The sequence below is a fragment of the Watersipora subatra genome, chromosome 6 (genome assembly GCF_963576615.1).
Source record: "Watersipora subatra chromosome 6, tzWatSuba1.1, whole genome shotgun sequence".
In the NCBI taxonomy this organism is placed as follows: Eukaryota; Metazoa; Bryozoa; class Gymnolaemata; order Cheilostomatida; family Watersiporidae; genus Watersipora; species Watersipora subatra.
Genome location: NC_088713.1, coordinates 4,825,985 through 4,838,411, shown reverse-complemented (window position 1 = coordinate 4,838,411; position 12,427 = coordinate 4,825,985).

The following is a 12,427-nucleotide window of genomic DNA, read 5'->3' as shown; positions in this document are numbered from 1 at the left end:
GTTTCGCAGAGTTTACGGCAAAGTTCACTGACGCATTAACTATCAGCTAATAAATACAACACACTGCACCATTCATAAAATCTGTTACAACCTCTCACTGCATCGTGTTATAATCAAGAGAGGCTTTACATCTGGTAAGTTGCTGCCATAAATTTTCGCTAAACTTCTATGAAATTTGCAGGAGTTCAAAGACACGCAGCTGCAACTATTTGCAGTTGTTTGCAAACAATTGATAGTTTATAATGTTTTTTCATAGAAATTTATAGAGCAGTTAAATGCAAGAAATGCTTGTCTATTGGAGCTGTTTATATAAATTATTTGTCATAGTTAAGTATGTTTTTCCCTCATATCGTTGTGTGCTATTCGACTTTCATAATGTTAAAATATACAGGGTAGACTCGTTTTGAGGGCAGAGAATCTTTATAGCTAGTCGCATCCTCAAGTATTTCTTCATCATTAATTTGAGCACGATCATGGGAATTATTAGCCGGTAGAAAACATTTGAGTAATACAATTAAGTACAGTATATTATATTTCATTTAACTGTACCAGACATTGAGCTTGTCATTGACTAGAATTTATTTTATATTGCACAAGATAGCCTTCAGCATATTTCATGTTTTCTTGGCAACTGCTTTCACAACAACAATTCATGAACGTAGCGATTCACGACAATTGTCCTTGAAAATGAACATAGACTAAATTTTAATAGATTTTATCCAAAGATATTGATATTTGCCTATATTTTGCAATTGCTTTGATGCTTGGAGTAATCTGATTGCCAGGATGTTTCTAAATCAAGATCCACAAAACTTTATCACAATTGGAATGCTCAGATCTAAAAGAATGTAGTAATGACATCTATTTTTGAAAGAAAACTGACAGAATGAAAAACAAAACGCTGAAACTTCCTTGCAGTAGCCATTATCAATAACAAAGCAGGCACCCAGCCAACTAGTAATATTGTTTTGGCCACTATTTTGTTCTGATTGTTTTAACCGTTATCAAGCAATGCCAATTTTAATCAAGAAACATCCAGGCAATTAAACCACCGCAAACATCAAAAACAATCACAAACGATAAAATAATTCTGATACTTTTCAATCAACTCTACTAAAACTTTGAGCTCAAATTCATCTTTGAATTTGTATTTAGTCTGATATGTTTGAAGTTTGCCAAAATACTGTCAATTTTTTATAGTTTCTTCTTACATGTTTGATGCTTTACAAGCCTACTGCTGTAACAAATAAATCAATCGCTTTAGTAATTTTAAAGTGGAATAATAAGTTTTGTAAATGTATTAGCTAATGTGCATGCTATAGTTGAGTTATAAAGAAATTCGTTTTTTCATTAATCATAGAGAAAAACAAAGAGAAAGTTTATTTTCTAGTACTGTATAGATAACATGAAAAAAAGTTATTCATAACCTGATAAAAAGGACCGCCTGACCTGTAAACAACGGTTCAAAGTTAAAACTTTTTAAAAAGTCAATTTAGAAAGGTAGTGGCAAATAGTGGCAGGTAGTGGCAGGTAGTGGCAGGTAGTGACAGGTAGTGGCAGGTAGTGACAGAGTAGTGACAGGCTATTGAGGCAAGCTTTTCTCATGCAACGAAAAAAATTGCAGAAAATTTACCAAACTTTATCTAACTCTTCTTAAAGTAAGGAAATGTTAGCGTAAGGTCCAGTGAGCATCTACCTTGTTGATGGTTTAATATTTGGTAAAAAATAGTCAACCGTGTCACAACTACAAATGATTTTATATTGAAAGATTTATCAAAATGATGAGAGAACAATCTTGACAGAAGTTGTTGACAGTCAAGTTAGAAAATCGTAGGTCTCCTTGCCTTTTTAACTGCAACATCAAAAGTTGACAGTTTGAACAAAAATAACTGAATTTGTAATGAAATTACAAATATATAATATTTATACAGTACCCTTAATATAGTGCCCTTATTATAGTGCCCTAATATAGTGCCTTTAATACAGTACCCTTAATATAGTGCCCTTAATATAGTGCCCCAAATATAGTGCCCTTAATATAGTGCCCTTAATATAGTGCCCTTAATATAGTGCCCTTAATATAGTGCCCTTAATATAGTGCCCTTAATATGGTGCCCTTAATGTAGTGCCCTTAATATAGTGCCCTTAATGTAGTGCCCTTAATATAGTACTCTTAATATAGTGCCCTTAATATAGTGCCTTTAATATAGTGCCCTTAATATAGTGCCTTTAATGTAGTGCTCTTGATATAGTGCCCTTAATATAGTGCCCTTAATAGACACTCGCTAAAGTACAGCTGCCACTTGTACCCACTGGCACTGGATAAAACAGCATGTTCAAAGATTGCGTGATGTGGTTGGTAAAAGTGTGATAAGGTTGATTACCTAGTACATAAATAGAAAATGAAATATCAAATTTACACTATTGCAAAAATTTTACTCTTCGGCAAAGGGCTTTTCTCTTTCTTTATTGGAATTCCCCTTGGATCTTTAAGCTTACCCTGAAAACGGCATTGGGAGGCAGCTTTTTAAGAACATTGAGATACAGTAGAACAACTTGCATTCTTTCTCTTTGCCTCAAAAAGATAGAAAAAATCAAGTGCAGATATGCTCACCTTTATATAGGACCAGGTTTCACCACGGTAGTCAGCGGTGTTACAAATAATGCTGAGAGCCGTAAATTTCTGCTATTTAAAAGGATTTTGTTTTCGTTGCATCCCTCTCTTGTCTCTTTTATAGTTATACACTATTAGATGTATTTTTGTAGTGCTCAGTAAAATTTGTGATGCTCAGTAAAATAACCCTAAATTAGAGTTTAGTTGAGTTAGTTTAGTTAGTAGGTCAAGTTAAAAACAAATAATTAGTGTGTCAACTGATTATATTCCACTGTGCAAGTTATCTTTAATATGTAAGGCTAATAAGTGTTGATAAGGGTTAATGACTGGGCAACTTCTATCTATCACAATTAAATGAGCCTCTCTTTTCTGTATACTTTGATTCTGGTAATAATGAAATTTGCTTTGTTTTCATTACCAACGGCATGGTTACAATCAACGTACCTTACTAACACCATAGTATATCATTAAAACTTCTTAAAAGTTAATTTTTAAATTTCTGATTTTTAAGCTACTACTATACCCTACATTCTCAGTCCTAAATGAGACCAAATAAATTTACCAAAAAAAGTTTTAATATTTCCCATAGGTTTGATTCTTGTGTTAGGCACAATTGTAATAAAGGTTTTGAGCAAGTTTTTGTACCCTTTTTAAAGCAGCGTATCAAACGTTTTGTAGCCCCATTGAGACGGAGTAAATATTTTTATTGCAATCTGCAGAATAAAAAATTGGAGTGGTATAAACTACCAAATACCATTCTTCTAAAATTTAGTTGCATGCTACCGAAAAACACTGAGTCGGTAGCAGTCTGGAAAAGTTGCTAAATTTCCAACATGCTCTGTCAGCTGGTGTATTTGTTGTTTGCTAAAAGAGATAATCAACAGCACCTCGCATATTTAAGCACTACTACAGCTGTTACATGTAGTCTTTATTCTATTCTGACCTTTCTAGAATTTGTAGAATTTTCTAGAACACCTGTTAGCAATTCTTCTTATTTGCTGCTTTTGCTCAATCTGCTTGCATTGATAAATCAGTACTAATTGTATGCATAGACACATATAATGCTCAACAGGAAGCGTACACTGTCAACACATTGTACACTTTTTTTCAATAGTATTTCATTGTTAATCCTGAAAAGCCGCTGTTTACTAAAATAAAAACTAAAAACACACATTTTTAGTTCTCATTTGCACTCAATTTTCTTGCAAAAAATATTTAGTAATCTGAATATAAGATTGAGTTGTCTTCTCTTGTAAGCAATGCAGCAGTCCTTGTACAAATACGATGCCAGAAAATCAAAGAAGTGAGAGGTTAAAGGCTGAAGCATTGATTATATAAATAACTAATTGATCTTACAAACCCAATCACAACCATTGAAATCTGTCAGCATACATAACCTAACTGACTTTTTTACAGGGCATGCCTTGACTAACTTTAGTTTTAGTCTTTGTTCAGCTAATGATCTACTGTAGCTTATATCACACTGCTATATTTTTGCTAATATTCTGGATCAGAGGCTACAGCCAGGATACTCATTCAACATTTTCCAACACAACAAAGGAGATAACTCCTCAATTATCTTAGAAAGGTAAAAACTAGCAAATGAAGCTACTTTCATAGATCTATTCTGGTTAAAGTGTTGTCTTCTTCATTTTATTAATACTAAAATTTTGAAATAGTTTGAATTCAAGATTGTTTTTGGAGGGGTTGTTTGCTTTCGACCAGTGATAATTATAATGAACCTCTATCTGTTCATAGGTTTAAAATGTTTTATGATAAAGCACATGCACCAAAATCAGAGTTATAAAACATTTCCTTGATTGTAGATCTTAGATTACTTAAAAGTATAAACTGAGGATTCAAAAGAAAATATTTAAATTAAATGCAGCAAACAAATGCATTTAATTTCAAAATACTAACTAGCAATAATAAGCTTGTTAACTGACCAAAGAGAACATAATTTCTAAGTGATTTATCATGTATATATTTGATTATATATATATTTTATATATACACGTAAATATATATATATATATATATATATATATATACGCATAAATATATATATATATACATGTATATATATACACAAATATATATATATATATATCTTTATGGGCACACCTAAATTCCTTTTACTACTATCATAGTGGTAACTGAGTAGCACAGACCTGCGGCACAAACAGCCCAGTGGAGCAGTTCAGCGCAAACCTTTTTTGCTGTTGGCCGTTTTTTTGCGCACCACCTAGCTAGTATAATCAAAGTGTTGTCACCAAGTCTCACAGATGCAGAAACTACCATAGCCGTGACAGCCTGACCTGTTAACAGAGACTGTACTAAGTGATTCTTTGCAAGGGAAATTGAAAGGTCAACAAAGATAACTTGCATCAAATGATTGAGGGCAACCCAGTTTGTGTAAAAAGAAACAGTGGACAAGTCAGCTTCACTTAACTCAGAACATGCAGCAAGTATGAGTGCAAGCTCACTAAGTCTAACAAGCAGCGCAAAAATCACTCCTGCACTCCACAAATCTTTGAAGTTATCATTGTAATCATAGTCATTCCTTTTAGTTTCTTGACAAAAGTCATTAAGAGCTGCTATTTCTTCTGCGGTTTGCCAAAGTCCAAAACCAATGAGGCAACACCATATTAGGGCTTTCGAACGCAAGTTATCTGAAGGAGAAGTTCCAGCTAGCTTTGCAGCTTTACCCTGAACCTCGCCAGCTCTTTCAAATGTACTTTTACCGATGGTTAGAATGGCGGCCATTGCTTTAAGGATGGGCTTTGGCTCATCAAAGTCTACAAAATTGCGCATGGGTAATAAAAAAGCTGCTTATTAGCCATGGCAAGTAATGCAGTTGTCATTGGCTAATTTGAATAAATTATAAGTATATTTCTAAGTTTACTATAATAAGAGCCATGAGGGCTGTGAGCACAGTGAGCTGTGAGGCCAGCTCTGGTGACATTAAACATCACACAGAGTGATTATGCTCTTTCTAACCAATGTTATGATTATGTGGACAGGTAATCTATTGTATGGCAAGTAGCATGAGTGGTTTAATGGTTAGCTTGATGCTTCTTGAACTGGTGGTTCTGAGTTCGAACCCCGTGCAATGCAGATGTATTACAGTTAACATTTAAACTGTATAGAAAAAAATAAATGCTGTTGCTTACAGCACTAATGTTGCTCCACCCAAAGAAGAGTACAAAACAAAAGAAACATTAATACTGCTTCCATCAAAAAGGGTTAAATTAATCTTTCAAAAATTCTGGTGAGCTAATTAAAGAATACAGTACCACTCTGTAATTGAATGCCACCTCTAATAAAACGCTATACTGTAGAAAAAATTGAAAAATCCAACATCGCAGCCATCAAATAGAGCTTTTACAGTAAGTTATGTTAGCTGTATATAGAATTGTGTATTAATTAGCATTATTTAATTTATAATTGTTGATATTTACAATATATATTATAAATATTATAATAGTACTATGACATTTCAGAACCAAACACAAGTAACTGATGTACAGTTTTTCAAGATTATTGCAACTTTTGCTCATAAGGTTAGCAAAGATCTTATTTTTAGCTATTTTTTTATAACTAGCTTTAGTGATATGCTGCAGGTACTAACACCTATCAACAGCAAATCAATTTTTTCCCTATATCTATACAGCTAAGCTAACCAAAAATAATATTTAGCATTCATTTTAGGTTGAGACCAGAGACATTGCTTAGCAAGCTCTCAACGGTTCTAAAGAGCAGATCACCTTCCTACCCTACTACCACAAGTCATCTAGGCTTCATCAGATGGCACAAACCAACTTACCAGATCAGATTCAGCATTGAGAGTTTGATGCCTGACTTGAGTCAATGCGTCGGGGTGTTTAATTGAGCCTAAAAGAGAAGGAACTATATTTAAGCCAAACTGCTGACAGAAACTATTCACTTACATTAGGAGGAAATGGACAATCTGATTGGTTGACAGTGCTCTAGAGGGAAGTTGTGTGGTAGCAAACGAAACAATGAAACTAATGTGTTTCCATTTAATTGCAGACTGATAACAGACCTGAATTTTTGACCTGAACATTGACACTTCTTGTAGAAATGGCTGGTCCATAATTATCAAGGTCTCACCACGGGACAGATCCATCTGCTGGCGCATTCACACCTGCTGCCTATTAATAATCTTTTAGATAGTACAATGTAACGTACACGTACATTATACACCAGTGTACCAGGGCTGTCACAGCTTGATAGCTGTGCACATTTAGAATACTCTAGTTGTGGGTCCATCCCCAGTTAAGGGTGTGTAAGTTTAAAAACTAGACAATGTTTTAGTCACATTCAGACCTCTTAACCACTCATATTAGCCACTTAACATATAGTGCACTATTTTAGGTACACTATGTTAAGGGCACTATATTAGGCGCACTATATTATGGGCACTACATTAAGTGCACTATGTTTAGAGCACGGTATTACGGGCACTATAATAAAGGCACTATATTAAGAGCACCAAATTAAGGGCACTGTATTAAAAGCACTATATTAAGGGCACTATAGTAAGAGCACTATATTAAGGGCACTATATTAAGGGCACTATTTTTAGAGCACGGTATTACGGGCACTATAATAAAGGCACTGTATTAAAAGCACTATATTAAGGGCACTATAGTAAGAGCACTATATTAAGGGCACTATATTAAGGGCACTATATTAAGAGTACTATATTTAGTGCACTAAATATAGTGCAATGTATTAAGGGCACTATATTTATTGCCCTGTATTAGGGCACTATATTAGTGCACTATATTAAGGGCACAATAGCAAGGGCACTACATAAAAGGCACTTAGACTTAGACTTAGACTTAGACTTAGACTTAGACTTAGACTTAGACTTAGACTTAGACTTAGACTTAGACTTAGACTTAGACTTAGACTTAGACTTAGACTTAGACTTAGACTTAGACTTAGACTTAGACTTAGACTTAGACTTAGACTTAGACTTAGACTTAGACTTAGACTTAGACTTAGACTTAGACTTAGACTTAGACTTAGACTTAGACTTAGACTTAGACTTAGACTTAGACTTAGACTTAGACTTAGACTTAGACTTAGACTTAGACTTAGACTTAGACTTAGACTTAGACTTAGACTTAGACTTAGACTTAGACTTAGACTTAGACTTAGACTTAGACTTAGACTTAGACTTAGACTTAGACTTAGACTTAGACTTAGACTTAGACTTAGACTTAGACTTAGACTTAGACTTAGACTTAGACTTAGACTTAGACTTAGACTTAGACTTAGACTTAGACTTAGACTTAGACTTAGACTTAGACTTAGACTTAGACTTAGACTTAGACTTAGACTTAGACTTAGACTTAGACTTAGACTTAGACTTAGACTTAGACTTAGACTTAGACTTAGACTTAGACTTAGACTTAGACTTAGACTTAGACTTAGACTTAGACTTAGACTTAGACTTAGACTTAGACTTAGACTTAGACTTAGACTTAGACTTAGACTTAGACTTAGACTTAGACTTAGACTTAGACTTAGACTTAGACTTAGACTTAGACTTAGACTTAGACTTAGACTTAGACTTAGACTTAGACTTAGACTTAGACTTAGACTTAGACTTAGACTTAGACTTAGACTTAGACTTAGACTTAGACTTAGACTTAGACTTAGACTTAGACTTAGACTTAGACTTAGACTTAGACTTAGACTTAGACTTAGACTTAGACTTAGACTTAGACTTAGACTTAGACTTAGACTTAGACTTAGACTTAGACTTAGACTTAGACTTAGACTTAGACTTAGACTTAGACTTAGACTTAGACTTAGACTTAGACTTAGACTTAGACTTAGACTTAGACTTAGACTTAGACTTAGACTTAGACTTAGACTTAGACTTAGACTTAGACTTAGACTTAGACTTAGACTTAGACTTAGACTTAGACTTAGACTTAGACTTAGACTTAGACTTAGACTTAGACTTAGACTTAGACTTAGACTTAGACTTAGACTTAGACTTAGACTTAGACTTAGACTTAGACTTAGACTTAGACTTAGACTTAGACTTAGACTTAGACTTAGACTTAGACTTAGACTTAGACTTAGACTTAGACTTAGACTTAGACTTAGACTTAGACTTAGACTTAGACTTAGACTTAGACTTAGACTTAGACTTAGACTTAGACTTAGACTTAGACTTAGACTTAGACTTAGACTTAGACTTAGACTTAGACTTAGACTTAGACTTAGACTTAGACTTAGACTTAGACTTAGACTTAGACTTAGACTTAGACTTAGACTTAGACTTAGACTTAGACTTAGACTTAGACTTAGACTTAGACTTAGACTTAGACTTAGACTTAGACTTAGACTTAGACTTAGACTTAGACTTAGACTTAGACTTAGACTTAGACTTAGACTTAGACTTAGACTTAGACTTAGACTTAGACTTAGACTTAGACTTAGACTTAGACTTAGACTTAGACTTAGACTTAGACTTAGACTTAGACTTAGACTTAGACTTAGACTTAGACTTAGACTTAGACTTAGACTTAGACTTAGACTTAGACTTAGACTTAGACTTAGACTTAGACTTAGACTTAGACTTAGACTTAGACTTAGACTTAGACTTAGACTTAGACTTAGACTTAGACTTAGACTTAGACTTAGACTTAGACTTAGACTTAGACTTAGACTTAGACTTAGACTTAGACTTAGACTTAGACTTAGACTTAGACTTAGACTTAGACTTAGACTTAGACTTAGACTTAGACTTAGACTTAGACTTAGACTTAGACTTAGACTTAGACTTAGACTTAGACTTAGACTTAGACTTAGACTTAGACTTAGACTTAGACTTAGACTTAGACTTAGACTTAGACTTAGACTTAGACTTAGACTTAGACTTAGACTTAGACTTAGACTTAGACTTAGACTTAGACTTAGACTTAGACTTAGACTTAGACTTAGACTTAGACTTAGACTTAGACTTAGACTTAGACTTAGACTTAGACTTAGACTTAGACTTAGACTTAGACTTAGACTTAGACTTAGACTTAGACTTAGACTTAGACTTAGACTTAGACTTAGACTTAGACTTAGACTTAGACTTAGACTTAGACTTAGACTTAGACTTAGACTTAGACTTAGACTTAGACTTAGACTTAGACTTAGACTTAGACTTAGACTTAGACTTAGACTTAGACTTAGACTTAGACTTAGACTTAGACTTAGACTTAGACTTAGACTTAGACTTAGACTTAGACTTAGACTTAGACTTAGACTTAGACTTAGACTTAGACTTAGACTTAGACTTAGACTTAGACTTAGACTTAGACTTAGACTTAGACTTAGACTTAGACTTAGACTTAGACTTAGACTTAGACTTAGACTTAGACTTAGACTTAGACTTAGACTTAGACTTAGACTTAGACTTAGACTTAGACTTAGACTTAGACTTAGACTTAGACTTAGACTTAGACTTAGACTTAGACTTAGACTTAGACTTAGACTTAGACTTAGACTTAGACTTAGACTTAGACTTAGACTTAGACTTAGACTTAGACTTAGACTTAGACTTAGACTTAGACTTAGACTTAGACTTAGACTTAGACTTAGACTTAGACTTAGACTTAGACTTAGACTTAGACTTAGACTTAGACTTAGACTTAGACTTAGACTTAGACTTAGACTTAGACTTAGACTTAGACTTAGACTTAGACTTAGACTTAGACTTAGACTTAGACTTAGACTTAGACTTAGACTTAGACTTAGACTTAGACTTAGACTTAGACTTAGACTTAGACTTAGACTTAGACTTAGACTTAGACTTAGACTTAGACTTAGACTTAGACTTAGACTTAGACTTAGACTTAGACTTAGACTTAGACTTAGACTTAGACTTAGACTTAGACTTAGACTTAGACTTAGACTTAGACTTAGACTTAGACTTAGACTTAGACTTAGACTTAGACTTAGACTTAGACTTAGACTTAGACTTAGACTTAGACTTAGACTTAGACTTAGACTTAGACTTAGACTTAGACTTAGACTTAGACTTAGACTTAGACTTAGACTTAGACTTAGACTTAGACTTAGACTTAGACTTAGACTTAGACTTAGACTTAGACTTAGACTTAGACTTAGACTTAGACTTAGACTTAGACTTAGACTTAGACTTAGACTTAGACTTAGACTTAGACTTAGACTTAGACTTAGACTTAGACTTAGACTTAGACTTAGACTTAGACTTAGACTTAGACTTAGACTTAGACTTAGACTTAGACTTAGACTTAGACTTAGACTTAGACTTAGACTTAGACTTAGACTTAGACTTAGACTTAGACTTAGACTTAGACTTAGACTTAGACTTAGACTTAGACTTAGACTTAGACTTAGACTTAGACTTAGACTTAGACTTAGACTTAGACTTAGACTTAGACTTAGACTTAGACTTAGACTTAGACTTAGACTTAGACTTAGACTTAGACTTAGACTTAGACTTAGACTTAGACTTAGACTTAGACTTAGACTTAGACTTAGACTTAGACTTAGACTTAGACTTAGACTTAGACTTAGACTTAGACTTAGACTTAGACTTAGACTTAGACTTAGACTTAGACTTAGACTTAGACTTAGACTTAGACTTAGACTTAGACTTAGACTTAGACTTAGACTTAGACTTAGACTTAGACTTAGACTTAGACTTAGACTTAGACTTAGACTTAGACTTAGACTTAGACTTAGACTTAGACTTAGACTTAGACTTAGACTTAGACTTAGACTTAGACTTAGACTTAGACTTAGACTTAGACTTAGACTTAGACTTAGACTTAGACTTAGACTTAGACTTAGACTTAGACTTAGACTTAGACTTAGACTTAGACTTAGACTTAGACTTAGACTTAGACTTAGACTTAGACTTAGACTTAGACTTAGACTTAGACTTAGACTTAGACTTAGACTTAGACTTAGACTTAGACTTAGACTTAGACTTAGACTTAGACTTAGACTTAGACTTAGACTTAGACTTAGACTTAGACTTAGACTTAGACTTAGACTTAGACTTAGACTTAGACTTAGACTTAGACTTAGACTTAGACTTAGACTTAGACTTAGACTTAGACTTAGACTTAGACTTAGACTTAGACTTAGACTTAGACTTAGACTTAGACTTAGACTTAGACTTAGACTTAGACTTAGACTTAGACTTAGACTTAGACTTAGACTTAGACTTAGACTTAGACTTAGACTTAGACTTAGACTTAGACTTAGACTTAGACTTAGACTTAGACTTAGACTTAGACTTAGACTTAGACTTAGACTTAGACTTAGACTTAGACTTAGACTTAGACTTAGACTTAGACTTAGACTTAGACTTAGACTTAGACTTAGACTTAGACTTAGACTTAGACTTAGACTTAGACTTAGACTTAGACTTAGACTTAGACTTAGACTTAGACTTAGACTTAGACTTAGACTTAGACTTAGACTTAGACTTAGACTTAGACTTAGACTTAGACTTAGACTTAGACTTAGACTTAGACTTAGACTTAGACTTAGACTTAGACTTAGACTTAGACTTAGACTTAGACTTAGACTTAGACTTAGACTTAGACTTAGACTTAGACTTAGACTTAGACTTAGACTTAGACTTAGACTTAGACTTAGACTTAGACTTAGACTTAGACTTAGACTTAGACTTAGACTTAGACTTAGACTTAGACTTAGACTTAGACTTAGACTTAGACTTAGACTTAGACTTAGACTTAGACTTAGACTTAGACTTAGACT